Raw genomic sequence first — 20,466 nt, 5'->3', positions numbered from 1 at the left:
ACCTTCACCCCTCTCTCTCTTCCTTCTTCTTCTGGAATCCCAATTATTCTAATATTGTTTTGTATTACGGTATCACTTATCTCTCAAATTCTCCTCTCACGGTCTAGTAGTTGTTTGTATCTCTTTTGCTCAGCTTCTTTATTCCTCATCATTTGGTCTTCTATATCACTAATTCTCTCTTCTGCCTCATTTATCCTAGCAGTAAGAGCCTCCATTCTTGATTGTACCTCATTAATTCCTTTTTTGATTTCAGCTTTTTTAGATTTTATTTCTTTTATTTCTCCAGACAGGGTTTCTCTAATATCCTCCATGCCTTTTTTTGAGCCCAGCTAACACCTGGAGAATTGTTATTCTGAACTCTAGATCTGGCATGTTATCCATGTCTGTATTGATTACGTCCCTAGCCATCAGTACTGTCTCCTGTCTCCTGTTTATTTTTATTTATTTATTTTTTTTGTGGTGAGTTTTTCCACCTTGTCATTTTATCCAGATAAGAATATAAGAGTGAGAGAATAAAATACTAAAATTGTGGCAAAGACCTCAGAAAAATATACACTAACCAAATCAGAGGATATCCCAAACCAGGGGGTGAAGAAAGGGGGTAAAAGAAATTAAAAAAAAAATTATATATATATATATATATATATATATATATATATGTAAATATACATATATTTACATATATATATATTAGACTGGTGAAGAGAACAGAGACACCCCCCTTGATTTTGGGTGTATTTTGGTCTTTTAGAAGAAACTACCTCCTGGGACACCTAGGTGGCTCAGTTGGTTAAGCAGCTGCCTTCAGCTCAGGTCATGGTCCCAGCGTCCTGGGATCAAGTCCCACATCAGGCTCCTTTGTCGGCAGGGAGCCTTCTTCTCCCTCTGCCTCTGCCTGCCATTCTGTCTGCCTATGCTCGCTCTCTCTCCCTCTCTCTCTCTAACAAATAAATAAAATCTAAAAAAAAGAATAAGAAGAAACTACCTCCCAAAATTTTAAAGAAAGAAAAACATATATATACAAAAATAAGGGTAAATGTAATGAAGGGATGGAATATGACTGTAAAGATGAAAATTTTTAAAAATTCTAAAAAAGGAATTGATAAGATAAGTTGGTTGGAAAAAGAAAGAAGGAAAAAAAGTGGTGAGAGAATGTGCTCTGGCTGGAGACCTGAACAAAAAGCCCTGTGCTAGATTTAGGATATATTTTGATCTGTTAGAAGAAATTATATCCCAAAATTTTTTTAGAAATAAAACAAAACAAAACCCTATATGCATACAAAAAATAAAGTTAAATACAACAAAGAATAAAATATGACTATAATAATGAAGGTTTAAAAAGATTTTTTTCAGAAAGGTATTGTTAAGATAAACTAGCTAAAACACTTTAAAAGAGGAAAAGTTAAAAAATAGAATTAAAAAAATACAATTTTAAAATTTTAATTTAACTTTGCAAGACTAAAGAATCATGGGGAGAAAGCCATGAATTCCAAGCATTGCTTTACCCTGTCTCTGGAGTTCTGCTGTTCTCCTTGATTGGTGAGCTTGGTCTTGGCTGGATTTTTTTCAAAAGATGCTACTGGATTGTAATTAATATTGTATTAATTAGACAGATGGGTAGCTTCAAAATATTGAGGGTTTATTAATATCTTCTGTATTAAAGTCACTTGGTAGAATTTTTAAAACTTTTCTCTAACTAGTACTTACACATTTCATGTTGTAGTTTTTGTTTTTCTGAGATGTTGTGCATGTCCTTGCTCCTGTGAATAAAAACATTTCTTCACTTACATTTTATCTGATTTAAGGTATATATATGACTGCTTTTTAACCAGCCACCATAATCATTTCTCTTTCTGTCTGTCTTTAGTTAAAAGGTAAAATATTGGGACACCTGGGTGGCTCAGTTGGTTAAGCGGCTGCCTTCGGCTTAGGTCATGATCCCAGTGTCCTGGGATCGAGTTCCATGTCGGGCTCCTTGCTCAGCAGGGAGCTCCTTGCTTCCACCTCTGCCTCTGCCTGCCTCTCTGTCTGCCCGTGCTCACTCTCTCTGACAAATAAATAAATAAAATCTTAAAAAAAAGTGTAAAATATCATTGTCAATAAAATATCATCTGCTTCTTTAAAAACTTTACATTTTGTTATTCTTTGTGGACAAATTACATTGAATCCTACTTTCAGAATAATTTTTAATAATAATGATTACAGTAAGCCTTTGTCATGATCTTGACCTCAGATGGGAGATTTCAAGCTAACTCTTCTTATGAGATGTTTTATATCATGTTATAGAGGCAACAGTCTAGTCTACTTTTAAGATTCACTCAATAAGGGAAAGAGACAAGATGGCAGAGGAGTAGCAGACTCAAATGACATCAGGTCGTAGGAGTTCAGCTAAATAGTTATGTTAAGTGAAATAAATCAAGCAGAGAAAGACAATTATCATATGGTTTCATTCATATGTGAAAAAAAATCTATGAAAAAAGTATATGTAAAAATAAACATTAGAGAAGAATTATGAGAATTGTAACCTATAACTAATACTCCAGCTATTAAAATATATGTTAAAGTACATCAATTAAAGCAGATTGGTATTATTTAACATTGAGTTTCTTGCCTCTTCAATCTGTGACGTAAGTAACCATCATATTTGTTTTTTCCCAAACTGTTATCTGTAGGCTAGTATCTTTTGTCTATGCAAAAAATAAATCTGTTTGCTGGATGCATTAGAGAAAGACTAACATTACCTTCCACTTTACAGGCGTCATGGAGTTTGTTAGCCTTCTGTTGTCTCCATCAGAAAGTTTAAGTTTTCCTTATGTTCCACATATGAGTGAAACCATATGATAATTGTCTTTCTCTGCTTGATTTATTTCACTTAACATAATCCCCTCTAGTTCCATTCATGTTGATGCAAATGGTGGGTTTTCCTCCTTTCTGATGGTTGAGTAATATTCCATTGTATATATAAACCACATCTTCTTTATCTATTCATCTGTTGAAAGGCATCTCAGCTCCTTCCACAGTTTGGCTATTATGGATCTTACCGCTATGAACATTGGGGTGCATATGATCCTTCTTTTCACTACATCTGTATCTTTGGAGTAAATACCAGTAGTGCAACTGCTGAGTCATAGGATAGTTCTATTTTTAACTTCTTGAGGAACTTCCATACCATTTTCCAAAGTGGCTGTACCAGCTAGCATTCCCACCAACAGTGTAAGAGGGTTGCCCTTTTTCCACATCCTCTCCAATATTTGTTTTTTCCTGCCTTGTTAATCTTTGCCAGCCTTACTGGTGTAAGATGGCTACTCCTCCGCCATCTTGTCTCTTTCCCTTATTGAGTGAATCTGGTGTAAGGTGGTAACTCAATGTGGCTTTGATTTGAATTTCCCTGATGGGTAATACCTGGTGATGGGTATTAAGAAAGGCATGTATTGTAATGAGTACTGGGTGTTGTATGCAAATAATGAATCATGGAACACTACATCAAAAACTAATGATGTACTAAATGGTGACTAATATAACATAATTAAAAAAAGGAAATTTAACTTATTTGAGTTAAATGTTTTGCTTAAAATCACTTTCTAATTATTTTTCCCAATAGTAACATTCTAATCACTGTGACTATTCTTCAGTTATTTCAGAAACTCTTTAATCACCAACAGTATGCATTTTCACCAGGAAATTTTTATGTATTACTAGACTTACCCTCTGCATTATTTTATAGCCTTAATAAGTGGTTCTATATAAGGGTATGAGTAGAAGTAAAGAAATCAGCCATCTCAGCCAAAAGTAATGTTGCTTAGAATTTTATCCATGAACCTCTATTATATTAAGACTGTCAGCAACTCAGGGGACTAAACTAGGAAGATAGTACTGCTGGCTCCAGAAGCCAATGCCCCTTGGCTCTCTCTCTCTGGTCCTCCAACATTAATAGAGACTCAGCTATTTCTCTCCCTTTATCCATCTCCATATATCTTGGTGTTCCTTCCTATTACAGCAGCTGGTTAACTCTCTTGTATAGATGACAACTCCATTTGAGAGATAATGGTCCCATTAATCTCTATAGCTCCTACTGGAGCAAACCCTTTAACAAAATACTTCTAAGTAGATTGACTCCTTTGGATGAGGTTTCCTACTAATGGGAAGTGTCTATGAGAAGGACTGTGCGATCTGGAATGCTTACTCTGTTCAGGAAACATGAGAATTTCTATGCTCAGGGAAAAATGTTGAATACATCAGTTGTTGGAATGACACTCAAGAAAATCAACATCTTGCAGTAATTTCTATTAATGATCTCTTAGACTTTCATTCTTCCTAACTACATTGATCAAGAATATCATATTTTATTTTGGGAATTCTTGCTAACAACCCCATATACTGCATAAAAGATTATATATTTTATGACTTAGACTTTCTTCTTTGTCACCTTTGAATGAGGCTGATTTTTTATTTCATAGATTAAGTAACTTTTGTGTCCATAAATGGGTTAATTCTATAAGGGTAAATAATATTTGAATTTTTATCATTTGTAAATGTGATAGTTTTCTATAGTTAAAGGTACAATAAAATTTTATCTAAATACCATAAAATGTGTACTTTATACATATAGGGAACAGTTTGGTAGCACATTTCAATATGTAAAATGTATTCATCTATCACATTATCAATTCTAAATCTAGAAAATCTTTTTACAGAAGTACCTGCATGTATATGTAAATACAGCTGACTCTTTGTGTAAAATAGCAGACTAGGAAACAAATTCATTATCTGTAAGTGAAAAATGGTTAATTGTAACCATACTGTGGAAATCTATGTAGATGCCAAACTGAATAAAGTAGATTTGTAAGCATTGATGTAAAAATATCTCCAATTCAGAGACCTCTACATACCTTTATGTCTATGAAGATAATGATATCTTCCACACCATACTATTAAAATGATGGCTTTTGAGGTGGGGAGTATTAAAGTATAATAGAGAAGAAGGAATTTGCTGAGAAATTTTTATTTTTATTTTACAATCTTATGGATTGTTACATATATTTTAATGTGAAGACATTTACCAATTATGTATCTAGATTTAAATTTTTTCATTAAATTGTAACATACATATGTAAAAGTGCATGAACTCTAAGTTTTCAGTTTATTGAATTTGCTCAAAGCATGAAAATGCTCATCTATTCAGTACCTGGACCAAGAAATAGAATAATACTAATAACCCAGAAGCCTCTTTCCTGTCCCATCCTAGACAATACCTCCTAAATGGCAACCACTATCCTGATCTTTAATACCACTGATCCATGTTGCCTGATTTTTTACTTCCATAAATGAGATGTTTCAGTATGTGTGCTTGATTTAACTTTATGTTGTTGCATATTTGAGTTTTTAGCAAAAATTTATTTAATCCACAAGTTGTATAATACTCAGTTCCGTGAAAATACTATGCATTATCCATCCAAATGCTAAAGGACATTTGGATTGTTTACATTTTTTGGCTATTACAAAGAGCTGCTGTGAATGTTCTGCGTGTTTTTTACTGAACATAGGCACAGATTTCCGTTGGCTACGTACCTAAGAATGCAATTGCTGGGTTATGCTGTATGCATTTGTTCAGGTTTTATAGATCTTAGCAAACAGTTCTTAAAGTAGTTTTCAAATTTTAACACTTATTGGCAATGTATGGGGGTATAGTTGGTTTGATATATTTTTTGTCTTCTTCATTTTAGCAATTTGACTATTTATGTAGTGATATTTCATTGTGGGTTCACCTCTCATTTCCCCTATGACAAAAAAAAAAAAAAAAAAAAAAGATAAGCACCTTTTTGTTCATTTATATAACCACTCCTTAAAGTGTGTGTTTGTGTCCTTTGTCCCATATTCTATTGTGATACCTCTTTCTCTTTTTTTTCCCCTAGACATAATGAGGAATAAATATATCATTCACTAATAAAATTATTTATATTTAAGTTATATAATGTGACAATTTGATATATGTATACATTTTGAAATGATTACCATAATCAAATTAATGAACACATTGCTCATCTCACAATATTGTTGGGTGTGTATTTGTGTGTGTGTGTGTGTGTGGTGAGTACACTTAAGAGTAATTTCAAGTATAAAATACATTATTCTTAACTGTAATCACCCTGATGTACATTATATTCCCAGCACTTAGTCATCTTATAACTGGAAGTTTATACCCTTGGAAAATCTCCATATTTCATCAAGCCCTCAGCCCCTAGTTACCCCTGTGGTACTCTCTTGTTCTTTAAGTTCAACTTATTTAGATTACATATATAAATAAGATCATATGGTATTTATTCTCTGTCTGGCTTAACTCATTAATATAATGTGCTCCAGGTTCATCCATTTTATTGAAAATGTCAGGATTCCATTCTTTTTCATGGCTGAATAATAGTTCACCGTGTGTGTGTATGTGTGTATTCTTACATATATGTGTGTAGATATATATATACAGTATGTGTGCACACATATATATTATATGTATATATATAGTGCACAACTGTTTCCTTCTCTCCACATTCTTGCCAGCATTTGTTATCTCTCATCTTTTTGATAATAACTATCCTAACAAGTATCAGGTATTTGTCTTTTAATTTATTATTTCTTTTGCTATGCAGAAACTTTTTGGTTTGATATAGTCCCACTTGCTTATTTTTGCTTTTGTTACCTGAATTTTTGGGATGATATACAAAAAATCATTGCTAAAGTCAATGTCAAGGAGTTTTTCCTCTATTTTCCTCTAGGAGTTTTTCTGTTTCAGGTTGTGTGTTTAAATCTTTAATCCATTGTGAGTGATAATTTTATATGCAATGAGATAAGAGTGTAATTTTATTCTTTTGCTGGAAATATCCAGTTTTATAGCACCATTTATTGAAGAGACTGTCCTTTCCCTATTGTGTTTCTTGGCTCCTCTGTCAGAGATTGGTTGATCATACATGTGTGGGTTTATTTCTGGGCCCTCTAGTTCACTCCATTGGTCTATGTGTCTGTTTTCATGCCAGTACTACACATTTTAATTATTATAGCTTTGAAATATAGTTTGAAATCAAATTTCATGATGCGTCCAGCTTGGTTTTTCTCAGGATTGCTTTGGCTATTTGGGGCCTTTGTGGTTTCATAGAAATTTTAGGGTTTTTTTTTTCTTTTTCTGTGAAAAATACCACTGGAATTTTGAGAATTCATAATCTTTAGTTTTCTTTGGGTGGTATGTACTTTTAATATTTTTGATTCTTCCAAACTATAAATACAGACATCTTTGCCCTTATTGGGGTCCTTCAATTTCTTTCATCAATGTCATAGTTTTCAGTGTACAGGTTTTTCACCTCTGATTAAATTTATTCCTAAGAATTTAATTATTTTTGATGCTGTTATAAGTGGGATTGCTTTCTGAATTTCTTTTTCAAATAGTTTGTTGTTAGTATGCAGAAATGAAACTAATTTTTGTATGTTGATTTTGTATCCTGAAACTTCACTGAGTTTATTATGCCTTTATTTTTTTATTAATTTATAGGATTAATTTGTATATTGGAAATACGTGTTCTGTCAGATTATGTAATACAAGTATTTTTTTCCTTTTTTTGCAGTTCTCTTTTTTTCATTAATGTTTCCAATAGTGTCCTTGATTAACATAATTTTTAATATTAATGAAGTGACTTTTGTCAATGTTTTACTTCTTTATATTTTGTATATTATATAAGAAATCATTCTTATGCCCATGGCTTTGGAGATATACTATTTTTTAAAACTTTTTTTTTAAGATTTTATTTATTTATTTGACAGAGAAAGAGATCACAAGTAGGCAGAGAGGCAGACAGAAAGGGGGAAGCAAGCTCCCTGCTGAGCGAGAGCCCAATGCAGGGCTCCGTTCCAAGACCCCGAGACCATGACCTGAGTAACCCACTGAGCCACCCAGGCATCCCTTTTTTTAAAACACTTTTATTGTGTTACCTTTTATTCAAATCTATAAACCACCTGGGATTGACTTTTATGAATGATGTGAGGTCAAGATTCACCTTTTTTCCCAGTATGGATATTCAATTAACAGAGTCCCATTTGCTAAACAGTCCATGACTTCTTCATAGCATTACATTTTTCACATTTGAGTTAAATCAAGCGACCATAAATATATGGATCTGTTTCTACATTATTTATTTTGTTACACTGGTCTGTTTGTTTATCCTGGTGCAAGACCAAACTGTCTTCATTGCTATAGCTTTACAACAGGTCCTCAGGTCTGGTAAACTTATGTTTAATGTTTATGATATCTTGATCCTGGAGTGAGTAGCCTGGGCAATATGGAAGCTATCTTTATATATTCAGTGAAACTTGGGAGAAAGGGGGACTAGAATGTGTACTTTTAACTTTCAGTATTTTTTTCCAAAGGAAGAATACTTATGTAAGTGGCTGAGTGTGTTCCTCAAATTATCTGACTCTCTACAGGCTTGTTTTCTGCAGGGAAAAGACATCTGGAAAAATACAGCCATGATTTAGTTGCCTAGTAATATGAAATTTTCATTTTCAATTTTCTTCATTCAAAATAAAAGTGCAGTGTTGTTTTTTGTGCAATGTAACCAGCCACATAATTGTATTTCCCAATTTTACTTAAAGACAAAACATGTTCTTTGATACATTTCTAGAAAAAATCTTGCCCCCTTCTTCTTATACACTTCTCTTCTTGCTTAAAATATTTTCATTGTGTCTGGAATATTGAGCAATCATGTTTTTACAATGACTTAAGCTAAACTTGGAGAACACAGACATGAGAATGAGTACCACAAGCTAAAGGAATTGACAGAGAAAGATGGAAGTATGGATGTGGTTGATACAATTAAATTAATTAGGCATTCTTGGACATCACTCTTTGGACTTCTTGTAATATGAGAAACATCTAACACTACTTGCTGGCCTCACATGGTCTGGTATCACATTTCCTGCGGTCAATGAAGTCATAATAAGGGGCAACTCTCAGTTATTCACAGTAGACCTCTTTCTCCCACCTGTAAGGATTATGTCCTGAAGTATACTTATTGGGGAATGTATAGTTATTTTATTAGTGCTAAATAGGTATCTCAGTGTATTGGTGTTCCACTTTTATGTGAGGTGGCTTATTGTTTTGTTACTACTTGTAAGTAAAATATCTAAGTTTCAAAGAATAGTTTTATACATGAGGAAAGATTTCAGATTATTTATAAAATACAATTGCTCTAGAAGACTTTCATTCCTCTGAACATTTATGAGTAAGAGATCAAAAGTGGTTTTATAGTTAGCAAACAATTTGTTTATGTAAATCTGGTCATTTAGGCAAACTAATGCATATTTTCCTTTAACAAACAGATTTAAAAAATAAAGCAAATCAGAAAGCATCAGTAAAAACAAAAACAGGTAAAATCACTGTCCTAATGGAATTTTAAATTTAAATTAAAATTTAAAAGGTAGCAAAATACCCATTTTGAAATGAAGTACAAAGAACCAGTAGCTCAATTTCCACCATTCACAATGACTCCTCAAATTACTAATTTATGCCAGACCATACTCATTTTAACAACTTTACAGTTTCAAAAATACAGGCTTTGTTGTTGTTGTTTGTTTGTTTTTTAAGTTGGGAAAAACATGGAATGAACTGCTTATATTCTCTGTAGTTAATTTTGAAATGTTTCCCACCTCTCACTTGGTGACATTAATTTTCTTCCTACTGTTGGAAAATTAAATAAAATATGAGCTGTTGTCCATTATGATTTGTAGAAATGGCAAATTCAAATCCTTAGTCCAGTTTTCTTGGAGTTAAATACTGTGACTTTCTGGGTCTTGGTTCATGTGTTTTTGTTTTTGTTTTTTTTAAATAAATATCAACATTGAAATTAAGTGTTGTATTTAAACTTTTAAAATTTTAAATTTACATCTTTTAGTTTTTAAATTAATTAAGCTATTAATTAATAAGGGAACTCACTAATATTTAAGTTCAGATATTCCCCATCATTTCTTTGGACTTAGCAAGCTGATAGAATAATTCCATTGAAGGAAAATCTTAAAATCATGCTGATTCCTTCAGTCTTCATATTTAAAATTAACAAAAGAAATTCGTACATACATGCTTGGGAAAATCTCTTTTATGCAGAGAAAATAATCTATTGATAAATGTATTAAAATGGTAAATGAGATGCAAATAAGGTCCTGTGAAGAAAATAAAGTAAAATAATATGATAAAAAATGTGTGGGAGGAGCTATTTTTTTAATTAAATTTATTTATGTTCAGCATAACAGTATTAATTATTTTTCACCACACCCAGTGCTCCATGCAATCTGTGCCCTCTATAATACCCACCACCTGGTACCCCAACCTCCCACCCCCCCGCCACTTCAAACCCCTCAGATTGTTTTTCAGAGTCTATAGTCTCTCATGGTTCACCTCCCCTTCCAATTTCCCCCAACTCCCTTCTCTTCTCTAACTCCCCATGTCCTCCATGCTATTTGTTATGCTCCACAAATAAGTGAAACCATATGATAATTGACTCTCTCTGCTTGACTTATTTCACTCAGCATAATCTCTTCCAGTCCCGTCCATGTTGCTACAAAAGTTGGGTATTCATCCTTTCTGATGGAGGCATAATACTCCATAGTGTATATGGACCACATCTTCCTTATCCATTCGACCGTTGAAGGGCATCTTGGTTCTTTTCATAGTTTGGCGACCATGGCCATTGCTGCTATAAATATTGGGGTACAGATGGCCCTTCTTTTCACTACATCTGTATCTTTGGGGTAAATACCCAGGAGTGCAATGGCAGGGTCATAGGGAAGTTCTATTTTTAATTTCTTGAGGAATCTCCACACTGTTTTCCAAAGAGGCTACACCAACCTGCATTCCCACCAACAGTGTAAGAGGATTGGGAGGGGCTATTTTTGATAGGGATGAATTGTAATTGAGCTAACATCTTATATAATTTAGGATAAATATACAGCTCCTATAACAGAGTCCCAACTGAAATTAAAACCATTTTTTCTCAATCATGTAACAGTCTTTGGCTTTGCAGTCCATGTGATTGTGGCCCATTTTTTTCCCTGGATTTTGGCTTTTCTCCATCCTCTCACCCCCACCCCCAGGACACTGTCTTACTGCTCACGTCAATAAGCATTCAATATTAGATGTAAAAGGTTCATATTCAAGCAAAGAGAAAGAGAAAAGGAGAAAGGAAACACAGGTCATTTTATTGCTAGGACATCATGGAAAAGTAAATCAAATCCTGTCTATTTACACACCATTGGCCAGCACATAGTCCCATCTGGTACAATGTAACTGACAAAGGATTTCTTCATTTTTGCCGTATACAGTATTTGAGTTCCATTCATAAGGAAAGGCTGCATGGATAATTAACAGTTTTACGTGAAATGAAGAGAAGGATCAAACTCTGTTAAAATTTTGGGAAATGGTTTTTAGGTCATCATTTCTTCAAATATTTTCTCATTCTGCATCAATCACTTTGGCTTCTCTTTCTAGAATGCTAATGAAATTATTATTATACCTTCTGATATTGTCCCATTGGTGCCTGATTTCTGCTTATATTTTCAGTCTTTTTCTCTTTTATTGTTAAGACTGGGAAAAGTTCACTGAGTCTCTTCTATACCATTCTCACATCTATTATGAAAGCCATGCAGTGAAGCTTTTATCTCCTATGTTGTATTTTTCAGTTATATTTATTTCCATTTGGCGCCTGATTCTATAATACACCTTCTATTCCTCTGCTGAAAATTTCCATTAATATTGAGAGTGACCAACTTTGGCTCATGGAACATGGTGATGAAGAGCTTTAAGTCTGTCAGATGGTGTTAACATCTGAGTCATCTGGGATTAACCTTTTTTTTTTTTTTTAAGATTTTATCCATTTATTTGTCAGAGAGATAGAGAGCGAGCACAGGCAGACAAAGTGGCAGGCAGAGGCAGAGGGAGAAGCAGGCACCCCGTTGAGCAAGGAACCAGACGTGGGACTCGATCCCAGGACACTGGGATCATGACCCGAACTGAAGCAGCTGCTTAACCAACTGAGCCACCCAGGCATCCCTGGGATTAACCTTTTTATCATGATTTTTTCCCAGTGTTGCACAGATTTTCCCAGTTCTTTCAATGTCAAGTTATTTTTTGGCTTTCTTAGATATTTTTAATATTGAGAAATCTGAGTCCTGTTAAAATCTTTGAAGAATACTATACATTTTCTTCTCTGTTGTTTGAGCAGTCAATAGACACAGGTTGAGATCAAAAGTTTCAATTTGCCTTCTGTAGGCAGTCCTTCAGAAGTCAGCTCAGGGTTCAAAGTCCATTCTCTGCTATTTGAGTTTCCTTGTGCCTGTTCATTCAAGGCTTTGTGTAGGATTTAGGTGTTGGTGTAGACAACAATCCAGTTCTCAAAGTTTTTATCATGCTTATTGGTGTCAGTTCTATTAGTGCACAGATTGGGGTGAGCCTGGGTTTTTGGCAGTTCAGATACAGTTTTTAAGTATCCCTTCTCCATCTCTCACTTTCCCAATCCTTCAGCCACGACTGGCTCTCTGTGACCCCCTTTCCCAGTCTTCTGGTTTGCAAGCCAGAGTTTCTCATGGTTTAACCTTTTGTGCTGGTGGGCAGTTTTGCAATACTGTGGCCACCTTCATACAAAGCTAAGAGAAAACTGACAAAATAACCTTGATCTCCCTCACACTTTTTGGGACATTGGGGTCCCTTTCTTGATTCCAGAGGGAGGGTTTTTTCCTGAGATTTCATAAACCCTTCCATGGGAGCATAGAATCTTCATTGACTAGAGCTTTCTTGGAACAGGGTTGAAATAGAAAAGGAAAAATGATTTTCCTCCCAATCCATTCTCTGGCTGATAGATGTTCTGTTGTCCCATCTTCTGTCTTGAAAAACGAAATTTTCCTTCCAATTTTCATTGTCCACTTCTTCAACTCTTGGGTAAAAACCAGGAGATAAAGGGAGGGGGGAAGTAAAGTCATGGCATTTTCTTTCTTTTTCAAGTTTGGCTTCCTTGCCTAATCATCTGCTATTGTTTACTTTCCATAGTAATGTAGTCAATCTTTGTATTCTGTCCAAAGGTTTTATTATGATCAAAGGAGAAGATAGGCTGTTATAAGTTTACTCCATCTTAGTCATCCCTGAAACTCTTAAGTTTTAATATTTTATCATTGATGATTTACTCATCATGCTACCTTTTGGTTTACATTTTTAGTGTATAATTTGCTTAGTGTATTTTTTGGGCTTCAGTGGAAAAGGGAACTTGAAATATTTGGGTATAGAGAAGAAATTTATGGGGAAATTTAATAGAGATTTTACTTAGTTTAGGCCTACTATATGCTTAAATTATTTTATACCCAATTTTCTGGGACAGAGTATAAAATAGGCAATTACTAGTGTTCCACTGATTTGTGCTAGCTAGTTGTGGCATTATACCTGTATCTTGCATTCCTCATTAATCTCATTTCAATGTTATACCTGTATCTTGCATTCCTCATTAATCTCATTTCAATGACATAAGTAATATGTTTTTTTCAACTTTGACTTCTCAAAATGTATTTTCTAGAATTAAAAATAACCTCATAACTTCGTGGAAGAAACGGCAGTGATAAAAGCACATTAGATTCTGCCATTTAATAAAGTATTTACCTAATGACTATTTTTACACTTACTTCATACTCATGTAACTTTCTAATATTTCTTTGAAATCTGATTATATTTCATAGCACAAAAACTATGTAGCACTACACAAAATAGAAAATAGGAAAGTAAGATAATACAACATATACCATGGAGAATATTTTTAATAGTAAATTAAAATTGTTCTGCAAAATTTTTCTGGTGCCTATTAGCATTCTGAAAGATGCTTTCAAAACCACCCTTTATTCTACCTCCACTTGGTAACTATGTGTGAAATATTTTGATACAATGAGGAGGAACATTGTCTAAACAATTACTTTTTCCTGTTAGTAAACTTTGTATGACTCTATTACTCATAAGCTAAATTTGGACAAAGCAATGGATATAGCAGACATTCAATACTATTCTGGATGGATATAACCCAATCTATATAGCAGTATATTTCCTGGAATTGTTTTCAACAAAAATCCTGCACTTTTCCATGAACAGTAGTTCTCATGTACAATGTTAACCTCAGAACTGACAGGTCAGACATTCCTATCCTCTCATGTCATGAATACTGGTAAAACTCAGAGCTTGATTAAATTTGATAGACTTCTTGTAAAAAAAAAAAAAAAGACAAGTTTAGTGACTCATTTGAATTTATAACAATTATTACAATGATTAATAAAAGAATTCAGTTTAAAAAATTCTATTAAATCCCATCTCTGCATAAGGACCTGCACAGAGACTACAAAATAAGAAATATATAGAAGTAGCAAAATTGATATCCTTGTGTTCAAGAAACTTATAATTCTAGAAGGGTATATTAAGAAGTTAGGAGAATATTTTTAATCACTAGTGGCTATATAAGAAAATTACTATTTATTGAGAACTTACTATATGCCTGGTCCTCTTTTCTGCACTTTAAGCTGTTATGCTGTTTTATATGAAGTATTTTCCCGACAGTAGAAAGATAGAGTTTAGTTTAATCATTTTCCAAAAACCTTCAAAAGGTTTAGTAGTTTTCCAAAATAGATTTAGTGTGAAGCTTATGATATACTATGAGGTCTCAAACAATATTTTGGGGAAACTTGCCATTATCGTTGCAAACAAAATGCCACAAGAATTGAGGGGGGGGACCCCAAAACTACTTATAGAAGTGGTGGTATTAGATAGTGGTAGGATTTGTTTAGAGTGCAGGAGAGGGCACTATATAGAGAATAACCCAGAACCTGGAAGTAGAAAAGCTAAAGATTTGATCAAGAAATTGCTAATGGAGTCATAGAGTATTCACAGTGGGATAGTGATATAGAAAGAGTAGAAAAAAGTAAGTTTCATTTGAGGGGTTTGTCATTCATCAGGTAGGTGATATCTGCTTTAGTTACTTGACAGGAAGAGTGAAGTCATCATGGTTTATCAAGATAAATCATAATTTCTTAGGTAAAATATAAGAGACTGGAGAAAAAGAATCTAGATAGAATACTATTTTAAGAGTTGAGTCAAGAGGATATTAACAAGGAGACAGATGTGAAGAGTAATAGAAGAGATAGAATCTATGGGACTTTAAAACTTGCCAAGTATTTTTTGTACATAGAACAGGGGAGACATTAATTAAATAATACAATTTGGGCTTTTATAATTGAAAGAGCAGAGGTGGCCATGAAGGAAAAAGAGAAAAAAAAGATAAGTAGTTTTAAGAAGATGATATTTTATATATTAGATACATTTAATTTGAGGTGAGAATGGGGCACCTATGTGCTTTTATCTATTAAAACACTGGAGATTCTTTTGGGTTTAGGGTGAAGATCTAGACAGGTTTGAGGTACCTCATTATGTAATATTTACAGAAAAATGATCATTGAAACTCTCACAGTGGGTACAATCACCCAAAAATCAAGTGTATTGGAAACAAAAAATTTCAAAAGTCCTATACATTTAGAAATCTAGAAAACCAAAAATCAACAGAAGAGAAAATCAAAAGCTATATTTTGCCCATTAACACATATAAGCAGAATTCAAAAAGCAGAAAAATAATTGTATTTCCCTCTTTCTATGCTTAAGTGCTATTACATATTATCTCACTTAATCTCAACAACATTCCTCTGAAATGGGGCTATCATCCCTTCATAGAGGAGAAACTTGGAGCTCTGATGTGCTCCTCTCTGATCACAGGGCCTGTGGATGGCTGAAGTCAAGATTCACACCAAACAGCCTTTATCTAGATGTTATGCTTTTAATTTTGATGTTTCACTATTTCTTGGTTATGGACAATAACTTATTTTAATAAAAATATTTTATTTTACAAATATACGTAGTTGAAGACTTATAGTCCTTGTTCATAAGTCCTTATTTTACTCTTGGTATCCTTTTAAGCAGAAGTGACCGAGAGAGAGAAGGATTAAAAGTGAAATAAGATTTCCAAAAGGGGTGTAATCTCTTTAGGGTGATATAACATCACAATATAAATATGGATATTTATGTGTTATTAATACCATGTTCCAAGAGTGACTTTTGTACAACTGATATAATTTGAATTTGTTAAACTTCTAAACAGTGCATGCAATAAATTTCTTGTTTTAAATTATTTATGTGATACACACACTATGTCCAAAAAAGTGTGGATCCTCCTAAGAGGTAATTGTTTTTTTTTTTTTTTTTTTTTTGATAGCAAACAAACTTTTTATCTTGGTATGAAGACTTTTGCCATACTCTAAGAAATTATTAATGAAGAGAATAGGATGTCTAGGTATTGAGATAAATGTTGAGAAAACCACAGTGCTCTCTGCTATACATAGTGATTCAAGTAAGAATTTTAGGACATCAGTAACAGGATACCAGGAGCTTCCTGGGAAGGTAAAGCACTAAGAGGAAGAGAATCAAGAGACAGCAGACCTATAGTCCCAAAGGAATTGTTGGAGTTTTCTCTAAGGAAGTAATGTGTACCCCATATTATAAACCCCTTGTTCCATCATGAGGTTGGAAAGTATGGTAACTTTCCCAGGACCCTGGGATCATGACCTGAGCTGAAGGCAGAGGCTTTAACCCACTGAGCCACCCAGGCACCCCGGAAAGTATGGTAACTTTTAAATAGCTCATTTATGTTTTGATAATAGTAAAGTTTCGTTTTGGTCAGACCTAAAGAAAAGGACTGTGGAATTATTGCATATGAGTCATCAACCTAAGAAGTAGGTTGATGCTTTTGACAAAAGCCAGAATGGCATGGAAGCTGAGTGTGGACTCTGGAGCCAGACAGCTTAGGTTTGAATCTTGCCTGTGCACTCACACTAGCTATGTAATAGCTAGATAAAGTTTGGGTGCCCCGTAGGTTTTTTGTAAGGATTACATTAGATTATCCATGTAAGGGGTTTAGAATACTGCCTACGGTGCGGAAAGTATTCAGTGGTTTTTCACTTCCCAGGATGAACTTTGAATAAATACTTAAAGAATATTTGCTTGAAATGGTGTTCACTTATTCACCTTCCTGTGGTAGGTCATTGGGTTAATTCTTCATTCTGATGAACTCTGAATTATTCTTACTTTGTACACTGTATTTAGATGCTCCAATATTTTCACCATGAAAATATATTATCTTGAAGTGTTAACCTCTGTTACATATCCTTTCTAGTTTTAATGCTATCTTTTTCCTTGTTAAAATTCTCTCTTATTTAGATTTATGAAAGTTTGTCTATTTTATTGATTTTTTTCAAAGAACCAATTTTGGTTATATCTGTGAAACATTTCTTTATTATTTTCTGCACTATTATTTTTTCTTTTTAAATACAAGCTAATTTTTTTTTAAGATTTATTTCTTTTTTCAGAAATAGAGAGGGAGTAGAGGAGGGCTTAGAGGGAGAGGGGTCCAGCAGCCTCCCTACTGAGTGGAGAACCCAGACTCAGGGTTTGATCCCAGGACTCCAAGACTTGAAATCCACAGTCAGATGCTCAACCGACTGAGACACCCAGGTACCTTGATTACTTTTTGTTTTTATCTCTATTTCTAAAAATTGCTTTTGCTTCTTGTCATTCTTCTAAGTTTTGGAAGTGTAGGTGGATTCCTTTATTTTCATCCATTTTAATTTTAAATTAATAGACTTATGTCTTAATATATTACAAGCAATAGTTTGGTGATACCATATAGGGTTTTAAAAAATGTATAAGTATTAGTACATACACTTGACATACTTAATAATTTCAATTTTTGTTTCATTGTTACCCAATAATTATTTAGTTATTCCTTAAAAAACAATATAGCCAATATGAGTGGATTGGGGAGGAGAGAAATGGTATCCTTCTTTACTATTGTCTGATTTTCTTTAATAGTCATCTGATGTATAGCCTATAAAATATGCTTTTAAAAATTATTAAGATTTCTTTTGTACTTAAAGTTTCATTTCCAGGACAATTTCATATATTTTAAATAAATGCATTTTCTTTTGGTACATTCAAAATGTTCAATGGTTATATTATATTGACACTTTAATATCTATACTTAGCTTTATCTTAGTATTTTATTATTTGATATGTCAGTTGCCGGGGGAAAATTGTCATTATATATTTCATGTATATGTTCCACATTTGCCATTTTGCCCTTTCTTTTCTTTTTTATATTTCAGAATATATATTGATGAACTATAAATTTTAGCAAAATAAAAAAACATAATCCATCCAATTTTGGCTTGAATACTATTCTGTGTGATATTACTAATGCTAAATTGTTTTCAATTTGTAAACATTACTTGACATACATATATATTTTCTTAAGTCAATTACATTAAATGTTGAGATATTGTGTGTAATACTATTTAATTTCTCATATATAGATTTTTATTTACTCATCATAGATTTCTTTTTAACAATGTTGGATAATCTACATCTCTTAATAAAGGTATTAAATCAACCTCATTTGTTAAGATCACTCATAAATTTGGGTTTGTTAATATGCTATACTATTATTTCTTTACATTTTCTTGATCTTTTACCCTTTACCAAAACCTGTAAGGTTTTTAGTTTTTATCATTTTCTTTCTTCCCTTTTTCTTCCTAATGGCTTAGGGAATATATATCCCATTTAGAGTCTTCTAGTCATTTGCTGTTAATCTTCTTTTGAGACCTTCCATCTATATCCTGCCTCAATCATCACTCATCTTAAGATCAGGGGAGATAGGACAGAATTATAATAATGTTTAAGCAAAGTATTATATGGAAAATTATCCTTGAATATTTTTTCACCCGAAATATCTTTATTTTGTTGTTTTTGTTGTTGTTACACATAAATGAGAATCTAAGTGATTTATAAAACATAGTTTAACATTATTACTTCTTAGAATTTGTTATATGCTTTTTTAGAACCCTGATTTTTTTTAAAGTTTTATTCACTCTACAACATTTTAGGATCTTCTCTTTATCTGTTTGATGTTGAAATGTTAAGATTTGTGTGTAGCTTTTTGCATTTTCTATTAACCTGCACATTATTTAATGCACCCTTCAATCTGAAGACATGTCAGTTCTCAACTCTTTTCTTCTATTACTTCCTTGAATATTTCTGCTTTTATCCACTTTTGGAAACTTTTATTTATTTTATTTTATTTCGTTATTTTAGAGAGAGAGAGAGTGGGCAGGGGAAGGGGCAAAGGGAGAGAGAGTTTTTTTTTTTAAGATTTTATTTATTTATTTGACAGGGAGACAGTGAGAGAGAGAACACAAGCAGGGGAAGTGGGAGAGGGAGAAGCAGGCTTCCGGCCAAGCAGGGAGCCCAATGTGGGGCTTAATCCCAGGATGCTGGGATCATAACCTGAGCCAAAGGCAGATGCTTAATGACTGAGCCACCCAGGTTCCCCAGGAGGGAGAGAAACTTAAGCAGACTTCCTGCCCAATGTTTAGCTTGTAGCTCAACTTGGGGCTTGCTCTCACAACCCTCAGATCATGATTTGAGCTGAAATTAAGAGTTGGGTACTTAACACACTGAGCCACCCAGACACCCCTAAAATATTTTTGAAAATACAATTAAAAAATAAGAAGTTCCTCAGCATCCCTGGGTAATTGCTGGATTGTATAGCAATAATTCTTTTTAAAAGGATTTATTTATTTATTTGTTTGTTTGTTTTAGAGGGAGAGAGAGAGAGAGAGAAATAGCGAGCGCGCGCATGCGTGAACAGGAAAAGAGTCAGAGATACTTTAAAAGCAGACCGCCCCTGAGGACGTAGCCCAGTGTGGGGCCTAACACCCAGCTTGATCCCATGACCCGGAGATCATGATTTGAGCTGAAATCAATAGTCAGATGCTGAATCCACTGAGCCACCCAGGGGATTCTGTATAGAAAGAGTTCTCATGGAACTTTTATGACGTAAATTAGAGTAAGTGGTCTCTCATGCTGTCCTTCTATTCATCTTTCAGAATCATTCTGAACTGATGCAGAATTCAGATACACCATCATGCGTGACTTCTAAGAACACATGCTCTGGGAGCAGATTAATTAGGATCAGATAGCAGTTAGTTCTCTTATTTCTTGGCTGTATAACCTGGGGGTTATCATTTAGTTTTTTAAACAGTAAATTCCTCACCAGCTAAAATAATGTTGAACTACCAATATTTATTACCAATTATTTTGGAGATTAAATCAGATAATGTATAAAGGTATGGAATAGTGCCTGTTACATACTTTTTTGTTTTGTTTTGTTTTGTTGTTGTTGTTAACCATTATTGTTGTTGGCTGGTTTTTCTAAAATTTTGGAGATTCTTATAGGGACCAATAGTCTCTAATGTAGAATTGTGGATTACCTTTTCTGGGAATTAGTAGTTACGTAAAATATGGTCCTACATCTT

The sequence above is a fragment of the Mustela nivalis genome (genome assembly GCF_964662115.1).
Source record: "Mustela nivalis genome assembly, chromosome: 15".
NCBI lineage: Eukaryota > Metazoa > Chordata > Mammalia > Carnivora > Mustelidae > Mustela > Mustela nivalis.
Note: the sequence above shows the minus strand (reverse complement) of the source record.